At 47.9% G+C, this 20,567-nt stretch overlaps 1 pseudogene; it reads left to right on the forward strand.

Annotated features, from left to right (window-relative positions):
• The first annotated feature begins 15,854 nt into the window (after positions 1 to 15,854).
• On the forward strand, positions 15,855 to 20,567 carry LOC137518530 (kelch-like protein 10 pseudogene; annotated as a pseudogene).

Here is a 20,567-nt window from a genome sequence, read left to right on the forward strand (position 1 = left end):
CGCACAGCCACTCACTGATGTTCCAGCCCCCCGCAGACATCCTGTGCCTGGGCAGCCAATCACCGATGCTCCGCCCCCCGCAGACATCCTGTGCCCGCACAGCCACTCACCGATGCTCCGCCCCCCGCAGACATTCTGTGCCCGCGCAGCCACTCACTGATGCTCTGGTCCCTTGCAGACATCCTGTGCCCGCGCAGCGACTCACCGATGCTCCGCCCCCCGCAGACATCCTGTGCCCGTGCAGCCACTCGCCGAAGCTCCGCCCCCCACAGACATTCTGTGCCCGCGCAGCCACTCACCGATGCTCCGCCCCCCGCAGACATTCTGTGCACGCACAGCCACTCACCGATGCTCTGGTCCCCCGCAGACATCCTGTGCCCGCGCAGCCACTCACCAATGCTCTGCCCCCCGCAGACATCCTGTGCCCGCGCAGCCACTCACCGATGCTCCGGCCCCCCGCAGATGTCCTGTGCCTGCGCAGCCACTCACCGATGCTCCGCCCCCCGCAGACATTCTGTGCCCGCGCAGCCACTCACCAATGCTCTGGTCCCCCACAGACATCCTGTGCCCGCGCAGCCACTCACCGGTGCTCTGGTCCCCCGCAGACATCCTGTGCTCGCGCAGCCACTCACCGATGCTCCGCCCCCACAGACATTCTGTGCCTGCGCAGCCACTCACCGATGCTCTGGTCCCCCGCAGACATCCTGTCCCGCGCAGCCACTCACCGATGCTCCGCCCCCTCCCCCCGCAGACATCCTGTGCCCGCGCAGCCACTCACCGATGCCCCCCTCTCCCCGCAGACATCCTGTGCCCGCGCAGCCACTCACCGATGCTCCGGCCCCCCACAGACATCCTGTGGCGGCGCAGCCACTCACCGATGCTCCAGCCCCCCACAGACATCCTGTGCCCGCGCAGCCACTCACCGATGCTCCGCCCCCCGCAGACATCCTGTGCCCGTGCAGCCACTCACCGATGCTCCGCCCCCCCCCCCCCCCCCGCAGACATCCTGTGCCCGTGCAGCCAATCACCGATGCTCCGCCCCCTGCAGACATCCTGTGCCCGCGCAGCCACTCACCGATGCTCCGCCCCCTCCCTGCGCAGACATCCTGTGCCCGCGCAGCCACTCACCGATGCCCCCTCCCCCCTGCAGACATCCTGTGCCCGCGCAGCCACTCACCGATGCCCCCCCTCCCCCTGCAGACATCCTGTGCCCGCGCAGCCACTCACCGATGCTCCACCCCCCGCAGACATCCTGTGCCCGCGCAGCCACTCATCGATGCCCTGGCCCCGCCTCCGGTTCACTTCTGGAATTTCAGACTTTAAAACTGAAAACCACTGCGCCTGCATTGCCGTGTCCTCGCTCCCGCTGATGTCACCAGGAGTGTACTGCGCAGACACAGACCATACTGGGCTTGTGCTATGCAATCCTGGTGACGTCAGCAGGATCGAGGACACGGCAATGCAGGCGCAGTGGTTTTCAGACTTTAAAGTCTGAGATTCCAGAAGTGAACCAGAGGCGGGGCCGGAGCATTGGTGAGTGGCTGCGTAGGCACAAGATGTCTGCCGGGGGGGATCATCGGTGAGTGGCTGCGCAAGCACAGGACGTCTGCGGGGGACCATTAGAAGCCCCGGGTAAGAGCAACTCATTTTCCCCCGACCACCTACAGTATTCCTTTATCAGCCTTGAAAACTCTCATTACCACTGGCCAGATGATAATGCTGACAGTATTTCATGGTTCCCCTCTACCACCCAGAAGAGGAGGTGCTTAGAGGGAATGATAATTGTCTTCTGACTTTTAGTGGCTGGAAAGTGTACTGGTTAAGGGCACCGCCTTTTTGACATGGGAGACCAGGGTTCGAATCCCAGGTAGGGTCAGTACCTAGTCAGTAAAAAGTCCTTAGGCAAGACTCCCCAACACTGCAGTGTGGCCTATTGATCACCCCTTATAGCTGCAGCTCTTGAGCAATTTGAGTCCGCAAGGAGAAAAGTATACCTCTCAACTTTTTGAAATGAGAAAGAGTGACACCTAAGCCACGCCTCTGCCACACCCCCGCCACACCCCTAGCCATGCATACCATAAAGATTTCATAAGAAAAATATGTTGTTTTATAATTCAAACCACACTGGTCTTTTCTATCCTAGTTCATTTTCCTTCACATTAACAATTTAAAATTAGTAATATATCAATTTAAAGGATGAGAATAAAGTTTAGAGACAATCAAACACATTTTTAGTATAGAAATATATATATTTACATAGAAAGAGGGACAGAGGGACAGGGATCCCAAAAAGGGACTGTCCTTCCAAAAGAGGGACAGTTGGGAGCTGTACAAATGTTAGTATTATTATTATTGAGATACATCTACTTAAAGAGAACCTGTAACAAAAAAAAAGTTCCCCTGGGGGGTACTCACCTCAGGAGGGGGAGGCCTCAGGGTCCCAATGAGGCTTCCCCCACCCCTGTAGCTGCAGGCAGTCCAGCGCTGGCTCCCCCGAAGTGTCCCGGAATCCTCCCTCGACAAGCCTGATAAGCACCGATTTATTTACCTTCCCGGCTCCAGCGGGGGCGCTGTTGCGGCTTTCCTTACGGAGATAGGCGAAAATAGCCGATCTCCGTCGGGTCCGCTCTACTGCTCAGGCGACTTGCAGTAGAGCGGCTCGACAGCGATCAGCTATTTCCGCCTATCTCCGTAAGGAAAGCTGATACTGCGCCTGCGCTGGAGCCGGGAAAGTAAATATTTACATCCCCGCTGTTCAGAGGGCCAGATCTCCGCCACAGTGGAACCGAGGAGGACGGGGGAGGCCTCAATAGGATTCAGAGGCTTCCCCCACCCGAGGTGAGTACCCCCCAGGGGAGGTTTTTCTCGTCACAGGTTTTCTTTAATAACCACATTCCTACTTTCCAGTAAAGTCTCAATAACTACTGTATATTAGACAAAGCTTCTTGCACAGCTGCCGAGAATAATTGGCAGAGTTCTCCTTAGGGCCCATTCACAATGGGGCGATGTTCAGGTGTTTTCCGCAGGTTCCTGAATCATCAGCATTTGCTAGCGCTTTGAAAAATGCTAGTGTAATTAAGAGTATAAAGGCAGTGATCTCACAGCAGCGATCGCCGGCAATTCCTGATTTGCGGTAAACGAAAAAGCTTTTCTGCTATTTTACAGCAATTACGGTTCAAATGTTAAATCATGATCACTCAGAAATCGCAAAATACAACAGTACCAAAATCACTAGCATATTGCAGAGGGGATTTTTTTCACATTTTTTCAAAGTTTTGTTATCCCCAGAGTGAATGGGCCCTAAGGGCCTGTTTCCATTATATACAGATTCACAGCATTTTCCCGTTTGCGAGCTGCACAGGAAAACGCTGCCAATCTTTCCAGTGGCTCTCCGTCCAGATTGCCCTTTGGTGCGGATTTCTGTAGCACGCAGAGGAATCACTATAGCCAGGCATGCTGCCGGGAATTGTCCCATTTTTTGCTTAACCACTTCGGGACCACAGTCTTTTCGCCCCTTAAGGACCAGAGCCTTTTTCTCCATTCAGACCACTGCAGCTTTCACGGTTTATTGCTCGGTCATAAAACCTACCACCTAAATGAATTTTACCTCCTTTTCTTGTCACTAATACAGCTTTCTTTTGATGCTATTTGATTGCTGCTGCGAGTTTTACTTTTTATTATATTCATCAAAAAAGACATGAATTTTGTCAAAAAAATGACTTTTTTAACTTTCTGTGCTGACATTTTTCAAATAAAGTAAAATTTCCTATACATTTGAGCGCGAAAGTTATTCTGCTACATGTCTTTGATAAAAAAAAAAACATTCAGTGTATATTTATTGGATTGGGTAAAAGTTATAGCGTTTACAAACTATGGTGCCAAAAGTGAATTTTCCCATTTTCAAGCATCTCTGACTTTTCTGCGCACCTGTCATGTTTCATGAGGGGCTAAAATTCCAGGATAGTACAAATACCCCCCAAATGACCCCATTTTGGAAAGAAGACATCCCAAAGTATTCAGTGAGAGGCATGGTGAGTTCATAGAAGATTTTATTTTTTGTCACAAGTTAGCGGAAAATGACAGTTTGTGACAAAAAAAAAAAAAAAAAAAAGTTTCCATTTCTTCTAACTTGCGACAAAAAAAAATGAAATCTGCCACGGACTCACTATGCTCCTCTCTGAATACCTTGAAGTGTCTACTTTCCAGAATGGGGTCATTTGTGGGGTGTGTTTACTGTCCTGGCATTTGGGGGGTGCCTAATTGTAAGCACCCCTGTAAAGCCTAAAGATGCTCATTGGACTTTGGGCCCCTTAGCGCAGTTAGGCCGCAAAAAAGTGCCACACATGTGGTATTGCCGTACTCAGGAAAAGTAGTATAATGTGTTTTGGGGTGTATTTTTACACATACACATGCTGGGTGGGAGAAATATCTCCGTAAATGACAATTTTTTTATTTTTTTTACACACAATTGTCTATTTATAGAGATATTTCTCCCACTCAGCATGGGTATGTGGAAAAATACACCCCAAAACACATTATACTACTTCTCCTGAGTACGGCGATACCACATGTGTGGCACTTTTTTGCACCCTAACTGCGCTAAGGGGCCCAAAGTCCAATGAGTACCTTTAGGATTTCACAGGTCATTTTGAGAAATTTCGTTTCAAGACTACTCCTCACGGTTTAGGGCCCCTAAAATGCCAGGACAGTATAGGAACCCCACAAATTACCCCATTTTAGAAAGAAGACACCCCAAGGTATTCCGTTAGATGTATGGTGAGTTCATAGAAGATTTTTTTTTTTTGTCACAAGTTAGCGGAAATTGATTGTAATTGTTTTTTTTCACAAAGTGTCATTTTCCGCTAACTTGTGACAAAAAATAAAATCTTCTATGAACTCGCCATTCTCCTAACGGAATACCTTGGGGTGTCTTCTTTCTAAAATGGAGTCATTTGTGGGGTTCCTATACTGCCCTGGCATTTTAGGGGCCCTAAACCGTGAGGAGTAGTCTTGAAACCAAATGTGGCAAAATGACCTGTGAAATCCTAAAGGTACTCATTGGACTTTGGGCCCCTTAGCGCACTTAGGGTGCAAAAAAGTGCCACACATGTGGTACCGCCGTACTCAGGAGAAGTAGTATAATGTGTTTTGGGGTGTATTTTTACACATACCCATGCTGGGTGGGAGAAATATCTCTGTAAATGACAATTATTTGATTTTTTTTACACACAATTGTCCATTTACAGAGAGATTTCTCCCACCCAGCATGGGTATGTATAAAAATACACCCCAAAACACATTATACTACTTCTTCTGAGTACGGCGATACCACATGTGTGACACTTTTTTGCAACCTAGGTGCGCTAAGGGGCCTAACGTCCTATTCACAGGTCATTTTGAGGCATTTGGATTCTAGACTACTCCTCACGGTTTAGGGCCCCTAAAATGCCAGGGCAGTATAGGAACCCCACAAGTGACCCCATTTTAGAAAGAAGACACCCCAAGGTATTCTGTTAGGAGTATGGTGAGTTCATAGAAGATTTTTTTTTTGTCACAAGTTAGCGGAAAATGACACTTTGTGAAAAAAAAAACAATACATATCAATTTCCGCTAACTTGTGACAAAAAATAAAATCTTCTATGAACTCATCATACACCTAAAAGAATACCTTGGGGTGTCTTCTTTCTAAAATGGGGTCACTTGTGGGGTTCCTATACTGCCCTGGCATTTTAGGGGCCCTAAACCGTGAGGAGTAGTCTTGAACCCAAATGTCTCAAAATGACCTGTGAAATCCTAAAGGTACTCATTGGACTTTGGGCCCCTTAGCACAGTTAGGCTGCAAAAAAGTGTCACACATGTGGTATCGCCGTACTCAGAAGAAGTAGTATAATGTGTTTTGTGGTGTATTTTTACATATAACCATGCTGGGTGGGAGAAATATCTCTGTAAATGACACATTTTTGATTTTTTTTACACACAATTGTCCATTTACAGAGAGATTTCTCCCACCCAGCATGGGTATGTGTAAAAATACACCACAAAACACATTATACTACTTCTCCTGAGTATGGCGATACCACATGTGTGACACTTTTTTGCAGCCTAGGTGCGCTAAGGGGCCCAACGTCCTATTCACAGGTCATTTTGAGGCATTTGTTTTCTAGACTACTCCTCACGGTTTAGGGCCCCTAAAATGCCAGGGCAGTATAGGAACCCCACAAGTGACCCCATTTTAGAAAGAAGACACCCCAAGGTATTCCGTTAGGGGTATGGTGAGTTCATAGAAGATTTTATTTTTTCTCACAAGTTAGTGAAAAATGACACTTTGTGAAAAAAACAATAACAATCCAATTTCCGCTAACTTTTGACAAAAAATAAAATATTCTATGAACTCATCATACACCTAACAGAATACCTTGGGGTGTCTTCTTTCTAAAATGGGGTCACTTGTGGGGTTCCTATACTGCCCTGGCATTTTACGGGCCCAAAACTGTGAGTAGTCTGGAAACCAAATTTCTCAAAATGACTGTTCAGGGGTATAAGCATCTGCAAATTTTGATGACAGGTGGTCTATGAGGGGGCAAATTTTGTGGAATCGGTCATAAGCAGGGTGGCCTCTTAGATGACAGGATGTATTGGGCCTGATCTGATGGATAGGAGTGCTAGGGGGGTGACAGGAGGTGATTGATGGGTGTCTCAGGGGGCGGTTAGAGGGGAAAATAGATGCAATCAATGCACTGGGGAGGTGATCGGAAGGGGGTCTGAGGGGGATCTGAGGGTTTGGCCGAGTGATCAGGAGCCCACACGGGGCAAATTAGGGCCTGATCTGATGGGTAGGTGTGCTAGGGGGTGACAGGAGGTGATTGATGGGTGTCTCAAGGTGTGATTAGAGGGGGGAAATAGATGCAAGCAATGCACTGGCGAGGTGATCAGGGCTGGGGTCTGAGGGCGTTCTGAGGTGTGGGCGGGTGATTGGGTGCCCGCAAGGGGCAGATTAGGGTCTAATCTGATGGGTAACAGTGACAGGTGGTGATAGGGGGTGATTGATGGGTAATTAGTGGGTGTTTAGAGGAGAGAATAGATGTAAACAATGGATTTGGGAGGTGATCTGATGTCGGATCTGCGGGCGATCTATTGGTGTGGGTGGGTGATCAGATTGCCCGCAAGGGGCAGGTTAGGGGCTGATTGATGGGTGGCAGTGACAGGGGGTGATTGATGGGTGGCAGTGACAGGGGGTGATTGATGGGTGATTGACAGGTAATCAGTGGGTTATTACAGGGGAGAACAGATGTAAATATTGCACGGGCGAATTGATAAGGGGGGGGTCTGAGGGCAATCTGAGCGTGTGGGCAGGTGATTGGGTGCCCGCAAGGGGCAGATTAGGGTCTAATCTGATGGGTAACAGTGACAGGTGGTGATAGGGGGTGATTGATGGGTAATTAGTGGGTGTTTAGAGGAGAGAATAGATGTAAACAATGGATTTGGGAGGTGATCTGATGTCGGATCTGCGGGCGATCTATTGGTGTGGGTGGGTGATCAGATTGCCCGCAAGGGGCAGGTTAGGGGCTGATTGATGGGTGGCAGTGACAGGGGGTGATTGATGGGTGGCAGTGACAGGGGGTGATTGATGGGTGATTGACAGGTAATCAGTGGGTTATTACAGGGGAGAACAGATGTAAATATTGCACGGGCGAATTGATAAGGGGGGGGGTCTGAGGGCAATCTGAGCGTGTGGGCAGGTGATTGGGTGCCCGCAAGGGGCAGATTAGGGTCTAATCTGATGGGTAACAGTGACAGGTGGTGATAGGGGGTGATTGATGGGTAATTAGTGGGTGTTTAGAGGAGAGAATAGATGTAAACAATGGATTTGGGAGGTGATCTGATGTCGGATCTGCGGGCGATCTATTGGTGTGGGGGGGTGATCAGATTGCCCGCAAGGGGCAGATCAGGGGCTGATTGATGGGTGGCAGTGACAGGGGGTGATTGACGGGTGATTGACAGGTGATTGACAGGTGATTGACAGGTGATTGACAGGTGATCAGGGGGGATAGATGCATACAGTACACGGGGGGGGGGGGGGTCTGGGGGGGGTCTGGGGAGAATCTGAGGGGTGGGGGGGTGATCAGGAGGGAGTAGGGGGCAGATTAGGGACTTAAAAAAAAAATAGCGTTGACAGATAGTGACAGGGAGTGATTGATGGGTGATTAGGAGGGTGACTGGGTGCAAACAGTGGTCTGGGGGGTGGGCAGGGGGGGGGTCTGAGGGGTGCTGTGGGCGATCAGGGGGCAGGGGGGGGGGGGAAATCAGTGTGTTTGGTGCAGACTAGGGTGGCTGCAGCCTGCCCTGGTGGTCCCTCGGACACTGGGACCACCAGGGCAGGAGGCAGCCAGTATAATAGGCTTTGTATACATTACAAAGCCTATTATACACTGTTGCAGCGGCGATCCGGATGCCAGTAACCCGCCGGCGCTTCCGAACGGCCGGCGGGTTACGGCGAACGGGGGGCGGAGCCAGTCCCCGGCGGCTGATCGCGTCACGAATGACGCGATCGCCGCATAGCCACTCCCGCAGCCGCCCCCGCCGATGGGCGTATTGCGGTCGTTTGGGCCCAGACTTTGCCGCCGCCCATCGGCTGGGGGCGGTCGTTATGTGGTTAAAGGCAACATCCGAGGTAGACAAAAAAAAATGAGAGCCTGCGCCGAACAGTCCAGACAACGTGAGAGTGATAGACAGCGGCGCAGTAGATGCCGACCTGGCGAGGTTGGCATCTGCAATGGAGGTTATCCTGTGACTCTGGAGCTGTGGCGAGGGACATACTGTATTATTGGCTGCCAGGGGCTGAAGGAAGCCCTGGATAAATAGCTCTTGCTTTTTGTCTACCTCTGATGTTTCCTTTAAGAAGTTTAAACGGCTTACTAGGCGAAATTAAAAAAAATAGTTCAGTGCCTGCATCCCCCCCCCCCCCCCCCGGATCCACGCACAGGAACAGGTGACAGCCTTTACCGTGGATCGAGGGGAGGTCCTAGAGTTGCGCAGCCGCACTCGCATCTACGCGGACTGCGCAGCTGCGGCAAACTCCGGCGGCCATGAGGCATGAGAGCCCGACCCGGGCTGTGAGGTTGGGAGCTGACCCGGGGGGTCGATTGAACTGCGGGGACGCAGCGGAATGACACGGAGGGCGCAGATGGCGTCCTCCGTGCATTTGAATTTGATGCAGTTACTGAACTTTTTTTTTTATTTCGCCTCGTAAGTCCTTTAAGTTGGACCTAGAATGGTACCTACACTACACAATACATACATAGACATACGACTTAGGCCTCCTTCACTTTAGGCAATGCGTATGGCAAGTGCACCCGATCGCACACCATCTGCGTTGCCGTGCGTTGCACTGCTGATCCTATTTATTACAGTGAATGGGATCAGCAATGCGCTTTTGGCAAAAATGCATGCAGCTGTGCGATAGCGTATCACACTGCTGCGCACCATGTATAGTGCGAATGTCAGAAGTGCTCTGTATGCACTTCTCATGTGCTTGCTGATTGTATACTATATGTGCTGCCAAAATGCACACGGCAGTGCGTATAGTGTGAACAAGGCCCAAGGTAGGGATTTAATTGCGAGGTCCTTTAAGGGACAGTTATTGACAGTTAAATGAGAAGACAATGGCCTCAATTCACTAAGCGTAACTCCTGTCTTTAATAACTCTTCTGAGCTGTATAGCGCTGTGGAAGGTGTTGGCCCTATATAAATACTTAATAATAACATGTGTACATTTTGTTTCCATTGTCCGTCTTCACCATTTTATTTTGATTTCAGATTAATTCACAGAGTACGCATGTAATATATATATCACACACACGCACACGCACATGCACACACACACATGCACACACACCTATTCAGTGATGGCTGAGGTCAGCTGATGGGATCTGGGCTCGCTGATTGGCTCTGCAGTGTGTGGGTGATGCTGATGTATGAGATGTCTGCAGTCACAGGGCTTCTCCCATTGCCGTGCATGGGACTTCCGGTCCTCGGCAAGATGGCGGCCGGCCTGGCTACACAGGAGAGGCAGCAGAGGGAGCTCTAGTGCTGGGAGGGTGGGTAAAGCAGAGGGTGAGGCGGGGGATGCTGGGAGAGGAAGCTCAGAGGGGGAATGTTCTGGAAGAGGGAGGAGCTCTGACAATGCTGGGCTGCTATTACCTCTGTGTCTGTCTGTGTATATAGAGGGAGATGCTATTACTGGGCTCTGTATGAGGAGACAGTGCTGAGCTGTCTATATATACAGGGAGATGCTCTATTACTGGGCTGTGTATACAGGGAGAGGCTGCTGTGTGTAGAGATCAGAGCAGGGCTGATAGAGGAGCTGATACTGACCTATAGAGAGCTGATGGGGGAGGAGGGACAGCAGGAGTGGGGGCTGAGAGCTGTTACTGCCTGTATGTAGAGGGACAGTGCTGGGGAGACAGGCTGCTGCTGCTGCTGGGGAAGGGAGGGGGGATGGTATCTATATATAAAATTGTGTGTGTGTATGTGCCGCGATCACTCGAAAACGGCTTGACCGATTTGAACGAGACTTGGTATACAGATCCTTTACTACCTGGGATGATATGTTCTGGGGGTCTCGCGGCCCCCCTGCACATGTGGGCGGAGCTACAAACACAAAATCAGATTTCATCCATTCATGTCAATGGAAAAAATGTAAAAGGCTGCCATTCTCACAGTAATCAAGGAAGCCTGTGATATAATGGATAAGGGACCAAAACGCACCAGATCTAAAAAGAAAAAAAGATGGACCCCCAAAGAAGGAAAAAAACCCGGCCCTGGATAAATACATCAACAAATTCAGATGCAGAATCTCTGACAGGATCCTGAGTAAAAGAAAGACACTGGCCCAGAACGTAACACCACAGGAGCGACAGGCCATCAGATCCCTTAAGGAGAATAAGGACATTATTATTAAACCAGCGGATAAAGGTGGTGCCATAGTCATAATGAACACCAGTGACTACATCCAGGAGGCACAAAGACAATTATGCAACACCGCTCACTATGCCAAATTACAGGGGGACCCCACAAAAGGCTACAGGATGGCACTCAATAGGATGGTTAACAGATTGCCTGCAAACATCAGACAGCATGTAAGGACCCTTGTCCCTGAAGAGCCTAGAACAGCCTGCTTTTACATGCTTCCCAAGATCCACAAAGAGGGAAACCCAGGCAGGCCCATAATCTCAGGGAGCGGAACTTTTACAGAGAACATCTCAGGGTGGCTGGAAAACATCTTGAAACCTCTTGTCTGTAAAAGACCCAGCTACTTACAGGATACCACCCACCTCCTGAACAAACTGACAGCCATCGGCCCAGTACCTGAGGGAACCATACTGGCCACGATAGACGTGGAGTCCCTGAACACGAACATTCCCCATGATGATGGTATTGCGGCCTGCCGTAAATATCTTCAGGGTCAGGGCATACCTGTAAAGCCTATTACTGGACTGATCAAATTCATTCTCACTCATAATTATTTCACTTTTGGACAGGACCTCTATTTACAGCAGATGGGCGTGGCAATGGGTTCGCGATTCGCTCCACAGTATGCAAATCTATTCATGGCCAAAATCGAAGAGGAATACCTCAATGCATGTGGCATAAAACCCTTGGCCTACTTCCGCTTCATTGATGATATTTTAATCAACTGGTCCGCAAGTGAGGATGATCTTCTCCAGTTCCACAGGAACTTCAATGCCTTCCACCCTACAATCAAATTGAAACTTACCTACTCTCACACAGAGATTAACTTTCTGGACACCACCATATACATCAGGGGTAACAACATACAAACCTCTGTGTATCGCAAACCTACAGACCGTCCCACATACCTAAGATATGACAGTTTTCATCCCAAGTACATTAAGAACTCTATAATTTACAGCCAAGCTTTAAGGTACAACTGGATTTGTTCTGACAGGATGGACAGAGACAAGCACCTGGATCACCTTAAGAACACTTTCATTAAACAAGGTTACAGTCCTCCCATGGCTGAGGCCCAAATCAGGAAAGCCAGCAACATCCCCAGGACTGAACTCCTGAAATATAAGCAAAACCAGAAAGAGGAACGTGTCCCTTTGGTTGTCACCTACAACCCACACCTGGAAATCTTAAGGAGGATTGCTAAGGAACTTCATCCCATTTTACACAAGGATCACAGACTGAGAACGATATTCCCTAAACCTCCACTCTTGTCATATCGGCAACCACACAATCTAAAACAGATGATTGTCAGGAGCTCTTTGAATAGGCCTCAACAAAACGGAACATCACCCTGCCGACAAAGAATATGTGGGACCTGCAGACACATTTACTCCACTGACAGGGTAACGATACCAGGTTCACAACAGGAGTACAGAGTACAATTTTAAATTTTCCTGTGGGTCCACCAATCTGGTATATCTGATCATGTGTGCTAAATGCCCCAATGTTATGTACGTGGGAGAAACTGGACAAACTCTGCGCAAACGTATGAATGGACACAGGCACACTATTAATGATACCAAATCTGGACTCCCAGTTGCTACACACTTTCGGTCTAACGGACACAGCATGAATGATCTTCGTGTCACTGCCCTGAAGGGCGGCTTCAAAACGTCAAATGACCGATTAATAGCAGAAACAAAATTTATAAATTGGTTCAAAGCTGTGGAGAAGGGTTTGAATAAGGACAACAACTTTCTATATTGGTATGAGATTGATGATATATGAACTGTCTCAGCCACTCTAGCTGACCTTGTGAACTAAGAATTTACGATACCTCTGGGCCAATCCTAATACCAGGTCTGTGAGCAATGGAGTAAACAAGGATCCTTATCTTACCCCATTTAGATGGTCTGTTTGTATTAAGGCATCTTAATGACGTATTATGCTTGAAAAAAATATCTGTTTTCCCTTTTGATGTTGCATGTATATAAGCTGTCTGTACCACCAGCTTGCAAACTAACAGGATGTAAACCTGACGAAGGCTGCAAGGCCGAAAGCTTGTTTATTCTTATTCATTTGTAGTTAGCCAATAAATGGTATCATCCTGATGTATAACTTCTTGCTGTTACTGATGGCTAACACAGTACAATACCGTACTGCTACTACTTATAAAGTAAGAGACACAAGTATCTGGTGATGCCCATGAGCTCAAGACTTCAGGCTGTCATCGCCAGCAAACGTTTTCAACCAAGTATTGCAAATGTAAATTTTATTTCCTGTTATTTAATTTGTCCAATTTATTTTTGGCCCCTGAAATAAAGGGACTGTGATGAATGTTTGAGTTGCCTCACATTTTTATGCAATCGTTTTGTTCCCCTCACTGAATTAAAGCTGAAACTCCGCACTCAACCGCATCTGAGGTTTTATTTTAAATTTATTGCGGTAAGAACCAAAATTAAAAATAAGTTGTCTCTGTTTAAATATGTATGCATCTGTGCGAATACTTTTTTTCCCTCCCAGCTTGGAAATGTGATTGCTGATAAAGCATGCAGAGTCTATACAAAATCGGCAATCGGGGGGGGGGGGGGGGTTCCCCTATAAAATAATACAGCAGGTAGAACCATCCCACCAATTTATAGACTGTCAGATGAAGAGCATTTTCATGTGTAGAATTCAGCTGATAACGGCCTGTCATGGGAATGGCTGTTGTATAATTTGTATCTGCCTGTTTTAAAAGCTCAACCTACATGCTTAACCCTCTGGGGGATAATCCCGAGCTGAGCTCGGGGTAAGCCGCCACAGAGGATTTCTCAGGCCCCGGTGGGCCGATTTGCATAATTTTTTTTTGTTGCACGCAGCTAGCACTTTGCTAGCTGCATGTATATACCGATCGCCGCCGCTCCACGCTGATTCGCCGCTACCCGCCGTGCCGCGCCGCGCCCCCCCAAGACCCAATCAGTGCCAGGCAGCGCTGAGGGGTGGATCGGGACTCCCTCTGACGTCATGACGTCGATGATGTCATCCCGATCATCGCCATGGCGACGGGGGAAGCCAAACAGGAAATCCCGTTCTGAACGGGATTTCCTGTTTGCTTTGATTGCCGGAGGCGATCGGAGGGGGTGGGGGGATGCCGCTGCACAGTGGCTATCATGTAGCGAGCCCTGGGCTCGCTACATGATTTAAAAAATAAAAATTTTTAAAAAATAGTGCTGCGCCACCTCCTGGGCGATATAATTGTATCCCCCAGGAGGTTAAATGATTACAGGCCGGTTGCCCTGACATCACTGGTCATGAAAGCATTCAAAAAACTGATAATGACTTATCTGAAATCTATCACAGATCCCCTGCTGGACTCTCTGCAATTTGCCTACAGGCCTAATAGATCCGCAGACGATGCCGTTAATATGTGTATGCATTATGTACTACAGCATCTAGACACCCCAGGAACCTACACCAGGATTTTATTCATAGATTACAGCTCTGCATTTAATACCATAATGCCATCTCTGCTACACAGCAAGCTCTCCCAGCTACACATACCTGAATCCATCTACAAATGGATAACCAATTTCCTAACCGACAGGAGACAGCATGTTAGACTTGGTAAACACACATCAAGCTCTCTGACAGTCAGTAATAATGGCAGCATTTGTATAGCGCCTTTCTCCTGTTGGACTCAAAGCGCTTGTGAGGCAGCCACTAAAGCGCACTTAGTAGGCAGTAGTAGTGTTAAGGAGACTTGTCCAAGAAACTCCTGACTGAATAGGTGCTGGCTTACTAAACAGGCAGAGCCGAGATTTGAACCCAGGTCTCCTTACTAAACAGGCAGAGCCCTTAACCATTACACTATCCAGCCACTGGTGCACCCCAGGGCTGTGTGCTTTCCCCACTGCTCTACTCACTTTACACCAATGACTGCATCTCCACAGATCCATCTGTTAAGGTTCTGAACTTTGCAGATGACACAACAGTAGTTGGTCTCATACAAAACGGGGATGAGTCTGCATACAGGCATGTGGTGGGACAGCTTTCTTCCTGGTGCAGCAGCAACAACTTGGAACTAAATGCTCTCAAAACCATGGAGATGATAATAGACTTTAGGAGATCTCCCCCCCAGCACCTCCCCTTAATCATAAATGGATCCACAATAACCCAGGTAGAGTCATTCAAGTTTCTTAGGTCCACAATCTCAAACAACCTAAAAGGGGAGGCTGCAGCGCATCATCCAAACAGCAGAAAGGATAATTGACTGTAGCTTACCTTCCCTGCAGGATCTTTACGCTGGCAGGTGCAGAAAGAGAGCGACCAAAATTGCCTCTGACCCCTCTCACCCAGCTCACTCCATCTTCCAGCTCTTGCCTTCAGGAGTAAGATTCTGGTCAACCTCCAGACACAGGAACAGCTTTTTTCCTCAAGCGGTAGCCATACTTAATGCTGAACCACGTTAGAGCTGCTAGGACTGAAAGTAATCAGCACAGAACTGAAAATGAACAATTCTCACATTGCTTACTGCCACTATACTTATAATGTCCTTAACTTGTAATATTCACACTGTCTGTCCTTGTATTGTTTTTTGTTTGTGTTTGTTAAGCAACTGCCAAGACAAATTCCTTGTAAGTGCAAACTTACCTGGCGAAATAAAATGATTCTGATTTTTCATTACCCCGATTATTTTCCATATTTACAGGGCGCCAACATATTATAACAGTGAATTATTCTGTATAGAGAGAGATCATCTGTTTGCCTCAAAACAATAATTTTTCTGTATTTTTTGTGACAAAGTTCTGATTTCATGTTACATGATAATCTTGAACAAAACGTATTAATAAAACTTCCAAGGCATTGTGAGCTCCTCTGAGGAGTTTCTGGAGTTGTCCCCAATGGAGCTCTGTGATATCATTGGCAGCGATGAGCTTAACATCAAGAACGAAGAGAGCGTCTTTGAAGCCATCTTAAAATGGATTGCGCACAACCCAACAGAACGCCAGCAGTGTATCTCAGAGCTGCTTCCACAGGTAGCACACAAGAGATAGCAATGAGCAATGCAGGTTATTTTGTTTATTTAAAATTGAAGTTGCAGTTTACCGCATTTGCTGTTGTGTAAGACGCACTTTTTCTCCCCCCAAAAATGGGGAGAAAAAGTCCCTGCGTCTTATACAGTGAATACTGGGAGTCCCGACTTTTAAACATTTTCTGTTAAGGTGCCCATTAACGGTACAATTCCACAGCTAATCCGATTGTTTCCAATCATAGCATGGCAGTTATTGATCAGAAAAGATTGGCCATGCCCATTAACTAATGGAATTGATTGGTCTTTTGGATCGATCCCAAGGGCATGACCGCGATTGTTTCCCATTGAATACCGTGATTGATCTGTCACAGAATTGTACTGTTAATGGGCACCGTTAGGTAGGAAAAGTTTGCTACGCTCACCTGATCATTGTAAAGAATGCCAAACAGTAAATGACATAATGGTTATAAATGTGATGTAGCACCATGTTGCACTTGCAGTGCAATCTTTTTACAATAAAACTGGAAGCACCCAGGTGTAGTATAAATATTGACAGTGGGCAGAGTAGCATCACCACTATCTATACAAAACAAGTGCAGTGGTTCCACTGAGGTCCCTCTAACGCTTCATACTTGCCAGTGTGATGCGATTGTTCTTTAATTGCATGTTAACAGTGCAGCCATACAGTGAGGCATACAGTACTATTCCAGTATGCCTTACTTCCAGTGGAAATGCACACGTCGTACTGTTATAACGTACTGAATGCAGTGTCTTGCTTCGTGGGTACCCGCCATGCCGCAAGCCAATCAGTGTGACTACTTCTGCGCTGATTTTGTGCGAAGCAATGGTGGAAGTGTGAAAGAGGCCTTGACCCAAAGACTGCTATTGACATCTACAGGCGTTTCTGTGTTTTTTCTGCATCCATATGCCACCGACATCTAAAGGTGTTTTAGGCCTGGAACCTACTAGCGATTTGTATGAACATTTTGTAAGCGATTTCATGAGCATTTTCTGGTGATTTTGGTAGCGGGTTTAAAAAGTGTAAGCGTTTTGACAGCGATTGTGTAGCGATTAGCATTTTTAATTGTGCATGGTCCTTTCAATTAATTTTCATTTTTTACAGCGTGCAGTAATTTAAAAACGCTAGCAAAATCGCTCTGTGTAGGTTTTGACGAGCGATTACGCCAGCGTTTATATACTTAACATTGCAGAAACGCTGACACTAAAAATGCTGCATGTCCTGCGTTTCTGATTTTGGTAATCGCAACCGCTCCAGTGGAATCTGGCCCATCCATTAACATTAGCTGAGCGTTTAGAGAAATCGTTAGCGTTTTGAATTGCTCCCTAAACGTTCACAAAATCGCTGTAGTCCAGGCATGGGCAAACTTGGCCCTCCAGCTGTTAAAGGGAACCTAAACTGAGAAGGATATGGATTTTTCCTTTTAAAATAATACCAGTTGCCTGACTCTCCTGCTGATCCTGTGTCTCTAATACTTTCAGCCACAGCCCCTCAACAAGCATGCAGCAGATCGGGTGCTCTGACTGAAGTCAGACTGGATTAGCTGCATGCTTGTTTCAGGGTGTGATTCAGCCACTATTGCAGTCACAGAGATCAGCTGGACTGCCAGGCAACTGGTATTGTTTAACAGGAAACAGCCATATCACTCTCAGTTAAGGTTCCCTTTAAGGAACTACAAGTCCCACAATGCATTGCAGGAGTTTGACACAGTCATGACTCATCAAGGCAAATGCATTGTGGGACTTGTAGTTCCGTAACAGCTGGAGGGCCGAGTTTGCCGATGTCTGGGCTAGGCCATTAGGCTACTAGGGAAAGCTGCTAGGGTGGAGGGAGCCACTAGACTACCAGGAAAACCTGTAAGGGGGTGGGAGGGGCCACTAGATTACCAGGAAAATATATAACAGGAGTTGGAGGGACCACCAGATTAACTGTCTTGTTGTGTCTTTTGTTTGGTTTTTTTCCAATGAAATGCCTTGTAATTCACCAACAAGCAAAAAAACAAAAATACTTAAAGAGAACCCGAGGTGGGTTTGAAGAATGTTATCTGCATACAGAGGCTGTATCTGCCTATACAGCCCAGCCTCTGTTGCTATGCCAAACCCCCCTAAGGTCCCCCTGCACTCTGCAATCCCTCATAAATCACATCCACGCTACTGACAAACAGCTTGTCAGAGCTGGCTGTGTTTATCTCTATAGTGTCAGTCTGCTGCTCTCCCCGCCTCCTGCAGAACTCCAGTCCCCGCCTGCATCCCTTCCCTCCCTGCTGATTGGAGGGAAGGGACGGGGGCAGGGACCGGAGCTATGCAGGAGGCGGGGGAGCAGCCGAGACTGACACTACAGATGTAAACACAGCCTCACAGCACGGCTGTGATTTATGAGGGATTGCAGAGTGCAGGGGGACCTTAGGGGGGTTTGGGATAGCAACAGAGACTGGGCTGTATAGGCAGATCCAGCCTCTGTAAGCAGGGGTGCAGCTAAGGTTTTTGTGGCCCCAAGCGGACTGTAGAAAGTGGCCCTTCGCGCACCGCGGCGAAAAATGGGTGTGGCTATCCCGCATAAGTGGGCGTGGCCATGACATGTGGGTGGAGCGGGAGGGCGGATTGGGGCGGGGCTGTTTGCGGGGAAAAATGGATGTGGGGGCGATTGCGCCGCGCCGAAAAATGGGCGTGGCCATGACATTGTATGGGCGGAGCTTAACCGTAGCACAGCAAATATAGCCAACTATGACCATTAAATAATAAATGCAGCAACAGTTACCCCAGACACCAGAAAATAAAAACACAATTTGTGCAACATTTCAGCAGAAAACAAACGCAATTTGTGCAACATTTCAACAGAAAACAAACGCAATTTGGGCCACATTTCAGCAGAAATCAAACGCAATTTGGGCCACATTTCAGCAGAAATCAAACGCAATTTGGGCCACATTTCAGCAGAAATCAAACGCAATTAGGGCACATTTTCAGTAGAAATCAAACGCAATTAGGGCACATTTTCAGCAGAAATCAAACGCAATTAGGGCACAGTTCAGCAGAAATCAAACGCAATTAGGGCCACATTTTCAGCAGAAATCAAACGCAATTAGGGCACAGTTCAGCAGAAATCAAACGCAATTAGGGCACATTTTCAGCAGAAATCAAACGCAATTAGGTCACATTTTCAGCAGAAATCAAACGCAATTAGGGCACATTCTCAGCAGAAATCAAACGCAATTAGGGCACATTTTCAGCAGAAATCAAACGCAATTAGGGCCACATTTTCAGCAGAAATCAAATGCAATTAGGGCACAGTTCAGCAGAAATCAAACGCAATTAGGGCACAGTTCAGCAGAAATCAAACGCAATTAGGGCCACATTTTCAGCAGAAATCAAATGCAATTAGGGCACAGTTCAGCAGAAATCAAACGCAATTAGGGCACAGTTCAGCAGATATCAAATGCAATTAGGGCACATTTTCAGCAGATAAGGGCTGCAAAAAGAAAATAATTTACTCACCTGGCACTGGCAGAAGTCTTCTCTCCCCGTCTCCTCTCCTGGCCGGTGGCCGGCTCCTCGGGCGCGCAGTTCCCACGGAGCTCCCTCCCTCCTCCAATCTCCCGAGCTGATTGAATGCAGGGCTACGGGAAGATGGCCACCGAAGCCCTGTACTGGAGACATAAATAGTCTCCAGAGCAGGGCTTCGGCGGCGGCCATCTTCCCGTATCCCTGCTGCCCTGCTCTGCTCTGCCAGCCCCGCGGGGCTGCGGGAAAACAGTGACGTCACGCCGACGTCACTGAGCCGCCGAGGCCCCTACGATCTTGAGGCCCCAAGCGGCCGCTTGGTTTGCTTTATGCCTCGCGGCGCCCCTGTCTGTAAGCAGATAACATTCTTTAAACACACCTCGGGTTCTCTTTAAAATAGTTTTGATAGTACCTTTTCACCAACCGTTTGGTACTGAAAATGTAAGTAATGAACTGAATGAAAGTAATGAAGAAGGTCTAACCACCGTACAAACATGTGCTGTATTCCTCTCTGTACAGGGCCTTGTTTAGTAGCAGCTGGAACAAGAGTGAGAAGTACTATTATAAAATCCCTGGCATTGAGGTGGACATGATGGATACGATAATTGAATATGCCCACACTAGAGCCGTATCCATAACTCCTGACAGCGCACAAAGACTTTTCATCGCAGCGGATCAGTTTATTGTTTTGGGTCTAATCAGTCTGTGCACGGAGTTCCTCGTCAGCCAGATGTGTGAGGAGAACTGTGTTGGTCTGTACAAGTTCACCGACCAGTACTACTGCCCAGATCTGCGCCAGAAGGCCCACACATACATCCTCCACAACTTCCAAGGCATTGTGAGCTCCTCTGAGGGGTTTCTGGAGTTGTCCCCAATGGAGCTCTATGATATCATTGGCAGCGATGAGCTTAACATCAAGAACAAAGAGACCGTCTTTGAAGCCATCTTAAAATGGATTGCGCACAACCCAACAGAAAGCCAGCAGTGTATCTCAGAGCTGCTTCCACAGGTAGCACACAAGAGAGACCAATGCAGGTTATTTACATCCCCAGAGACCGTGTAA

This window comes from Hyperolius riggenbachi, chromosome 5 (assembly GCF_040937935.1).
Source record: "Hyperolius riggenbachi isolate aHypRig1 chromosome 5, aHypRig1.pri, whole genome shotgun sequence".
NCBI lineage: Eukaryota > Metazoa > Chordata > Amphibia > Anura > Hyperoliidae > Hyperolius > Hyperolius riggenbachi.